The 9,458-nt window shown below is 52.3% G+C and overlaps 1 pseudogene across 1 annotated transcript; it reads left to right on the plus strand.

The window, feature by feature from the left end:
- Window positions 1–1,144: 1,144 nt before the first annotated feature.
- Window positions 1,145–1,502, plus strand: LOC311579310 (ubiquitin-ribosomal protein eL40 fusion protein-like; annotated as a pseudogene). The gene has a single exon. The product of its transcript is annotated as a ubiquitin-ribosomal protein eL40 fusion protein-like (transcript).
- Window positions 1,503–9,458: the final 7,956 nt, after the last annotated feature.

Below are 9,458 nucleotides of genomic sequence, written 5' to 3' on the forward strand. Positions count from 1 at the left end.
CAAGCTGGACTTACCAGGGAGGAGGGGACCTCAGTTGAGAACACGTCTACAGAGCACATTCCAGGACAGCCAGGGCTACACAGGAGAGCCCTGCCATAATTAAAAAAAAAAAAAAAAGTAAGTTTGCCCTAGCAAGCCTGCAGCACCCTCCCTGGCCTCTGCATCAGTTCCTGCCTCCAGGTTCCTGCCATGCTTGAGTTCCTGTCCTGACTTCTTGGCTGATGAACAGTGTAGACTGAATAAACCCTGAATAAACCTGCCCTAGTTTCTTTTTGGTTATGCTGTTTTGTTGCAGCAATAGAAACCCTAAGGCAACGACAGTACCAACCATGATGTTTTTCTTAAAAAAAGATTTATTTTTTATTATGTATACAAATTATTATGTATACAAATATTATAGATGGTTGTAAGCCAACACGTGGTTGCTGGGAATTGAATTCATGACCTTTGGAAGAGCAGTCAGTGCTCTTAATCTCTGAGCCATCTCTCCAGCCCCCCAACCATGATATTTTTGTCTCAAGTCAGCATCATCCTTTTGAGTCAGGCCGGCATTTCTGTCGTGAGGAAACAGGTCTGTAGAAACTGTGAGGACCTTGGGCACCCAGCCAGTGCCAACCAGAAACTGAGGTCTGCCACCAGCCACAGGAATGGCTTTGGAGATGGATTCTCCATCCGTCCCCTGCAGAACAACTTGTGTGCAACGTCACAAGGGACCATGGTGAGCCAGAACCAGCCAGCTAAGACTCAAATGCTCCTGACCCTCAGAGAACAAAATGGTTGTTGTTTAAGGCTGTTAAATTTGGGACAACTTATTTACTTATTCATTTTGATTTTTTCGAGCCAGGGTCTCTCTGTGTAGCCCTGGCTGTCCTGGACTCACTTTGTAGACCAGGCTGGCCTCAAACTCACGGCGATCCGCCTGCCTCTGCCTCCCGAGTGCTGGGATTAAAGGCGTGCGCCACCACGCCCAACTGGGACAACTTTTTTATCTAGCAATGGACAATAATATTGTAGAGTGTATTTCAGGAATGTCTCATTTCATCGCTCTTCAGAGGGGGAACCTGCCCAAAAAGCAGACACGGGCAGTACAGAGTTTAAAAATGATTCTAGGGTCCTCCTTCTTTTCAACAAGGTGGCTGAGCGGCAGACGCCAGCATGCAGGTCGTGGTGAAGACCCTGGCAGACAAGACCATCACTCTTGAGGTCAAGCCCAGTGACACCAGCAAGAATGTCAAGGCCAAATGCAAGACAAGGAAGGCATCCCACCTGACCAGCAGAGGCTGACATTCCCTGGCAAGCAGCTGGAGGATGGCCACACCGAGTCTGACTACAGCATCCAGAAAGAGCCGACCTTGCACCCGGTGCTGCGCCTGCGTGGTGGCATCATCGAGCCGTCCCTTAGTCAACTGCCACAAGAAGTGCGGCCACACCAACAGCCTGCGCCCCAAGAAGAAGGTCAGATAAAGCTGGGGCCATACCTGGCCCATGACCCCCAGACCAAATAAAGTTACTTCCATCAACTGGAGCAGTAAAAATAAAAAAATAAAAAAAAATCCTAGGAACCAGACTTTGAACGTAAGGGGTTTTTGTTCTTTCTCTCTTTCTCTCTTTCTTTCTTTCTTGAGACATGGTCTCTCTGTGTAACAGCTCTGGCTGTCCTGGACTCTCTGTAGACCAGGCTGTCCTCGAACTCACAGAGATCCACCTGCCTCTGCCTCCCAAGTGCTGGGATTAAAGGCATATGCCACCACCGACCAGAGGTTTTTCTTTCTTTTTAAAAAAGCTTTATGGGGGCCGAAGAGATGTCTCAGTGGTTAAGAACACCACCTGCTCTTCCAAAGGTCCTGAGTTCAAGTCCCAGCAACCACATGGTGGCTCACAACCATCTATAATGTGATTTATGCCCTCTTCTGACCTGCAGGTGTACATGCAGACAGAATACTGTATATATAATAATAAATATACATAATAATAAATAAATCTTATAAAAAATAAAAAGATGTCTTTATTATATATAGTGTTTTACCTGCACATATGGCTGCATGTACACCTGCAGGCCAGAAGAGGGCACCAGATCTCATCATAGATGGTTATGAGCCACCCTGTGGTTGCTGGGAATTGATCTCAGGACCTTCAGGAAGAGCAGACAGTAATGCTGGGATTACAGGCATGTGCCACCACGCTGAGAAATCTTTTTCTTTCACTTAATTATTTTTGGTTTGGGGAGCTGGGGGTGGAACTCAGAGCAACACGTACCGAACATGTGACGGCTCCTGTCTTGAATGTGATACAGTTTTAAGAAAACTTTCATTTTATGCACATCTTCTACGTTACATATGAACAAAAGTAACTGATGCCGGAGAGGTATTTGCAAGCCTGGTGGCACAGGCTGGCAACCCCAGCTTTGTGGGAGGCTGGAGCAAGGAGGTTACGAGTTCTTCCCAGGCTAGTGTGAGCTCAGGATCTGCACAGCACAGTGATACACTGCTGGAAACAAAGGAAAGAAAGAGAGAGAGAAAAAGAAAGAAAGAAAGAAAGAAAATATGTGTGTGTGTGCTGGAGAGATGGCTCAGTTATTACGAGGACCTAGGTTCAGTTCCCAGCACCTACATGGTGGCTCACAGCTGCCTGTAGTCCCATAGCCACGGGAATAGATGCTCCTCTTCCGGCCCTTCCCAGGCACTTTGTGCCTGCGATGCACAGACAAAGGCAAAACACCTATAGACATTAAAAACAGAAAACAAACGCAGCTGAGCTGGCTCAGCAGATAAAGCCATTGCTGCCAAGTCTGAGTTGGTCTTCCGGGACTCACTTGGCAGGAGAGAACTGACTCCTAAAATTTACCCTCTGACCTCCACACATATGCTGTGGCATGAACATGTACCCACTCAAATGAATACGTAAATATAAATTTTCTTAAAAAAAAAAGCAAACAGGAACGTAAGTGCACGAGGGGCGGGCTGATGGGAGCCGCGGCTGGAGACCACTCATCTGCGAGGTCCCAGCGCCAGTGTCCAGCGACGGGAGAGAGGAGAGGTCACTTTTACTTTTAAAAGTCTTTTCAATAAGTGATATGGAATTTCAGTCCGTTTAATTGCCTTTTCTTTCCAATAGACGGGGCCATGCTTTTTAATAGCAGCGGCACCTAATGGATGAATTACGGTCACGTGTTTATTTTATGGGCCAGGCCATGAGGGGGAAGTTTGCTGGGCTTTGCTGTGGAGGTTTTTAAGCCAGCGCTGGAGGCGGGCTGGAGGGACTGAGTGCTGGAGGGGGACCCGAGAAAGGAGGATAGAAGTGTGAGAGGGGCTACATAAGGCTTGGTGGCAAATGTATTGCTCAAATGTATTTAGAGACCCACATTGACCACTGTCCGAATCTTCCAATGGAGTATTTATTATTCAGTGTGTGTGTTGGGGGACGGAGGCAGATCCTGAGGATTGAATTTGGGGATTTCCCAAGAGGCCCTATCTTTAGGCTCATATCTCCAGCACTGGGAAGAGCCTGCATTTCTCAAATAAAAAATAAAACACGAGACCTGACAATTTTTCTGTTTAAACTTTTATTTGTCCCCGCCTCCTCCCCCCACCCCTGCCCGCCCCCAACAATTGCGGGTTCGCCGAGTCACGCGGCTTTTATGGAAACCTTCCCCATGGCTACCAGGTGCCTCTTAGTAGCCACCCCCTCCGCGACCCCGAGTGGGGCAGGAAATGCTGGGTTTAGAGGGAGGAGTGGGGTGGTGGGGTGGGTGGGTGGAACTACTTTGGGTGGAGTCAAGCGTGGATCAGGAGGCGCAGCCTTTACCAGCCAATGGGAAGGCAGAGGGAGCGGGTGTCTGTCAAGGCACAGGGCGATTAGTTTACAGGCCAAGCAGACCACTGCTAGGGCGATTGGTCTGATTCCAAATCCAGGGGCGGGTAGTGGTAGCAATCCGAGTCTCGCTTGTACAGTCAGTTAGCAGTGGCCTTCTTAGGGGGCGGAGGAGGGGTCTGCCCGTGTCGCGCGTGGGTGTGGATCGCTCAGCTAGCGCCCCACTCCCAGCGTTTGAGCCCCCCCACTTCCTGTTTTGAGACCTGGTACAACTTGAGCCAGGGCTCAGGAAAGGTGTGTTCCTAAAACCACCTTCATGTTCAGAATCCCGGCTGGCCAGGCGAGGACCACCACCGCCGGTCCTCCCGAGCAGTTCTCGGGGCTTCGGGGTTGGGGTGGGGTGAGGCAGCCTCAGAGAGGGATCCCACATTCCTAGGCTAGTCTGGGAGGGGTGCCTGAAGGAGAAGGCAGGGCAGCAGGCGGAGGCCTCGGCTGGGACTACAAAATCTTGCTCATCAAGATTTTGTTTCTGCCAGGCGCTGTGGCGCATGCCTTTAATCCCAACACTTGGGAGGCAGAGGCAGGCGGATCGGTGTGAGTTCGAGGCCAGCCTGGTCTACAAAGCGAGTCCAGGACAGCCAAGGCTACACAGAGAAACCCTGTCTCAGGGTGGAGGGGACGGGGGAAGAATTGTTTCTGGGCCAGTGAGATGCTGTAGCAGGTAAGTGCATTTGCTGACGGAGTTCCATTCCTGCAAGGGTCCTCTGACACGTGCACCGTGGCACTCAGGTGCACGCACACACACCCATAATAAAGGGTTGTAAAGCTTTAAAAAGAGTTTCAGAGAAAAACTTTCAACAGCAAAGGAAAGTTGTTAACTCGTGATGTCTTCTGCTGCATAATTACACTGCCATCAACAGCTGTCCAGCATAAATGCGTTATAGACAAGATTCGGTGCTGTCCACGTGTTCAAAATATTAGTTACTGTTTCAAGAGCCAGGCGTGGTGGCGCAGGACTTTAATCCCAGCACTCTGGAGGCAGAGGCAGGTGGATTGCTGTGAGGTCTAGGCCAGCCTGGTCTACAAATACAGTTCAGGGCAGCCAAGACTACACAGGGAAACTCTGCTGAAGAAGAAGGAGGAAGAGGAGGAGGAGGAGGAAGAGGAGGAGGAGGAAGAGGAAGAGGAGCACAGTCGATGTGCACAGGCATGCACACACACATACACACAGAAATGTCTGGCTGCTATAAGAAAATTACCATTGTTTAACCTTTGAGTAATGGGATTAGAGGTTTTTTTTTTAAAACTTTTTTGTGTTTATTACTATCTCCTGATTTTATTTGTTTGTTTGTTTGTTTGTTTGTTTTTTCAAGACAAGGTTTCTCTGTGTAGCTTTGGTTGGTCTGGACTCTCTTTGTACACCAGGCTGGCCTTGAACTCACAGAGATCTGCCTGCCTCTGTCTCCTGAGTGCACCATGCCCAGCATATCTCCTGATTTTATGAGTTTATTATTATTATTACTTGTGCAACCAAATTGTGTGTGGGGGTGTGGTGTACCCTGGCTGTGGGCTGTTTTGTCTGCATCAGTGTCTCTCACAGGCATTTCTCTAAAATGGCTCCTATTCCTGAGGGCACAAAGAGGCCACTAGTGAAGAAGCTAAACTTCCAGCCAGGCAGTGGTAGCTCACGCCTTTAATCCCAGCACTTGAGGGGCCAGCCTGGTCTGCATAGTGAGCTCTAGGCTAGCTAGAGCTCCATAGTGAGACCCAGAATTCCTAGTCCTACTCTTGGCAACATAGCTGCACTTATACTGTTTACTTGAGGCAGCATCTCTCTGTGTAGACCTACGGCATCAGGCTGGCCTCTGAGCTTGCCTCTGGAGTGTTGGGGTCCACCTACGGCATCAGGCTGGCCTCTGAGCTTGCCTCTGGAGTGTTGGGGTCCACCTACGGCATCAGGCTGGCCTCTGAGCTTGCCTCGGGAGTGTTGGGGTCCACCTACGGCATCAGGCTGGCCTCTGAGCTTGCCTCGGGAGTGTTGGGGTTCACCTATGGCATCAGGCTGGCCTCTGAGCTTGCCTCTGGAGTGTTGGGGTCCACCTACGGCATCAGGCTGGCCTCTGAGCTTGCCTCGGGAGTGTTGGGGTTCACCTATGGCATCAGGCTGGCCTCTGAGCTTGCCTCGGGAGTGTTGGGGTCCACCTACGGCATCAGGCTGGCCTCTGAGCTTGCCTCGGGAGTGTTGGGGTTATAGGCATGTACAAATCTATCTGGCTTCTTGTACTGCCTGCCCCTCACCCCTGGGGTCCCCTAAGTCTCTAGTCTCAAAGCTGAGCACACTAGGTGCTGTCTAGCAGAATCTGGGATCTTTCAAGGCCCATGCTGCTGGGTCCACCCTGTTCCCCAAGACTCTCTTTTATTTTTTTGTGACAGGGTCTCCCCATGTCGCTCAGGCTGGCCTCTAGGCTTGCAGTGATCATCCTGCCTCGCCCTCTGGAGTAGCTGGGACTAGAGACATGGTCAGCCTAGACAGGGGCTTCTCTGTTAGCCTTTAATATTTTGCAAAGGCTTTCGGGAACTGGCAAACAGCTAAAGTTGTTTCAGGACCAGCTGTCTTCCTGGGTCTAACCCTAACCCAGGCATGCAACGGCCCCAGAGCTGGTGGGCTACGCACGCAAGGCCTGGAGGTAGCTCTGTTGAGGCCCAGGGAGCACAGCAGCACCGCACCGCAGCTTGGCTAGGCTTATGGCCAACTCCTTGGGCTTTGCCACTCCTGAGGCTGGAGCAGGGAGTGGAGGGCAGAGAAGGAGGCGCAGTCCACTACATCACTGGATGGCTTAAGTGCAACCAGATGTACAGGGACTTTCCAATCAGGCCAGCAGCCCCAGAGGGCAGAGCAGGGCCAAGGAGACCTTCTATGCAAACTGGTTTTCTAATTCCGCACCCTGTCCTGGGTTGGTAAACTTTGTAAAAAGAGGAGAGACTTCCTGTGCTTCTCCAGGGGCTGGTGTGCTAAGAGGGTGTGGATCCTGCAGGGGTGGGTCCTGCCTTTGGATGGATGGGGTGTGGGGAGGTGTGGTAGGGGTGTGGAGAGTGTGGGAGTGGGGTGTGGTAGGGCTCTGTGGGTGTGTGGGAGTGTGGTGTGTGTTGGGGTAGGGGTGTGGGTTGTGGGGTGTGTGGGAATAGGGAATGTGGGCGTATGAGGGTGAGGGGGTGGGGTGTGTGAGTGGGGGAGTAGGGGAGTACAGGGGTGGGGAGCTTGGGGATGAGGGGGTGGGGTAAGGGGCAGGGTGAGGTGGTGGGGCGGCTCTCTATGAAGCAGAGATCTGGCTCAATCTCTAGGACCTACTGGGGAAAGACCCTAGAAGAGGCCGGTTTGGAGTTACTGACTTTGTAGAGTTTCACAGGCTCAGCGAAGCTGGGTTCCGAAGGTTGGAAAGGAGTAGGGAGATAGGAGTCTACGTTCAGAGATTTGGAGGTGCTCAAATAGTGTGGGTGTCACTGCACTCTGTGGGGCTAGAGGCACAAAGTGGGGTCAATTCAAGATTCTGTGCTGTAGGATGGGGGTGGGGGAGACGTCTGTTTCTATAGCAACAGCAGTATCCGGAGTAAGTTGAGGGCTTTGAGTGTGGGGTACTAGGGTCTCCCTGAGTTAGGCACCTGGAGGGGAAGTGGGGACTGGTGGCTCTTCTCCAAGTCTTGAGTGACCTGAAGTAGAGTTTATCTGAAGGAGCGCATTTTCCAATTCCCACAAAGGTTTCCAGACTCTCAGGCTGGGCCTGGAGTGGGGGAGGGGGCCACTGGTATAAATTTAAAAAACAGCAGTGGGAGCCGGGCATGGTGGCACACACCTGTAATCCCAGCACTCAGGGAGGCAGAGGCAGGTTGATCTCTGTGGGTTCGAGGCCAGCCTGGTCTACAAAGCAAGTCCAAGAAAGCCAAGGCTACACAGAGAAACCCTGTCTTAAAAACCAATCAATCAATCTTCAATCAATCAAACAAACAAAACCCACCACTGGGGTGGGGCATGGAGGAGAGGATTTTGTCAATGGGGGAGACTTTGGCAACTGTGCCTTGATGGCTGAACCCCAAATCCCAAAAGGCTGGCTTTCCATTTGTAGACTCAGCAGCCTGAGCTCAACCAGAGGCAAGTTAGGGCAGCAGCTGGTGGGGTGTGGTGTCCTCTGGGCACACTCCCTGTCCCCCCTCAGCCGGGACGTGTTTCCTTCCTTTCCTGCCCATAGTGACTCCTGAGGGGGCCCAGCAGAACACCAAGGAGAAAGGGAGCTCCCGCCAGCCCGCCGCCCTTTTCCTCTTCCTCTCCTCCGTTTCTTCCTGCTTCCTCCATCCGCCCATCCTCCCCTGGGGCTCTTTTCTTCCCTTCCTCACCCCACCTGCTCCTGTTTTCTCTGGGTCTGGCTCCTGCAGCCTCCCTTGGCCCGCCCTCCCTCCCTCCCTCCCTCCCTCCCTCCCTCTCTCTAAAGCCCTTCCAGTGGGTGGGAGGCATCCTGTAAAGTTTCTCGGAAAGCGCCTGACACCCATCTCGGGGCCACGATGTCACCCACCCACCTACCCACTCCCAGCCACCCACTCCCACTCCTGCACACACACTCCACATGCAGTTGCACCCCTGCTCCTGAGGTGAGTGACAGTGGGCCCCCTCCATCCTGGAAGGAATAGAAGCCAAGTGGCTGCAGGAGGATGGCAGGCCTGGAAGAGCCTTCATCACCACTATTATTAACCAATCCATTGTGGGCACTTGACCCACCCCGGGAGGCTCCCAGTGACCTCGGCAGGGGGCTTTCAGGCCACAGATCCCTTGCCTGAGGGCAGATAGGAGAGGGGTCAAGCAGGAGCCCTCGGAGATTAGCCCCCCAGAAAGGCCAAGAATAGAGATATGATGAAAGGCCATTTGCTAGGACTGAGTGTGTGTCAGCTTCCGAGTGATGTATTAACAGAACCTTAATGAGCTCTGGGAAGGAAGGCGGTACCTCACTGCCTGGGCACTGGACAGGATGTAGGTGAAGGAGGCAAGGGACCAGGCTCCCTTCCACCTGCTAACCAAAGCACTTACTCTGACCCATGGCCACCTGAGACTCAGAACCACCACTTGACACTGCCAAGTTCCTGGCCTCACCTGTGGCCTCATGAAGGCTTCTGCAGCTGCTCAGCGTCCCACTGATGGGGGAGCAAGCTTTGTTTCTAAGTAGACATTAACATTCCTTCAAGCTGGGTGCCTCTGAGGGAGCCCCTCCTTTCACCAACCCACCCGAGGAACCTGGTACAGTCTGGTCCTAGGCTCCCCCACCCTGCACCCCCCATCAGCAAGGCCACCCAGGCTTGGCATCCTGGCACAAGATGAGGAGGTATCTCTGCTCTGCTCCTGTGGACACTGGCCTCTTAAATCCTACCTCTGGCCCTCATGGAGGCTTGCAAGGACTAGGGGTACGGAGAATGGGGGTGCAGTGGTTCTACATCAAACAAGCCGCAGATGTCCCAGCTGTAAAGAAACAGTGCATTCAAGGAGTTCTTGCTTTGCCACAGCCCCCATCGTGCTAAGATGGTGACTGTGGCTGTTGACACCCCGCATTTATGACTGGGGCACTGTGGGCCTGGCCCACCACTCCTGAATCGTGGCACGTCCCTGA

Source organism: Acomys minous (assembly GCF_964271855.1).
Source record: "Acomys minous genome assembly, chromosome: 12".
NCBI classification, from domain to species: domain Eukaryota; kingdom Metazoa; phylum Chordata; class Mammalia; order Rodentia; family Muridae; genus Acomys; species Acomys minous.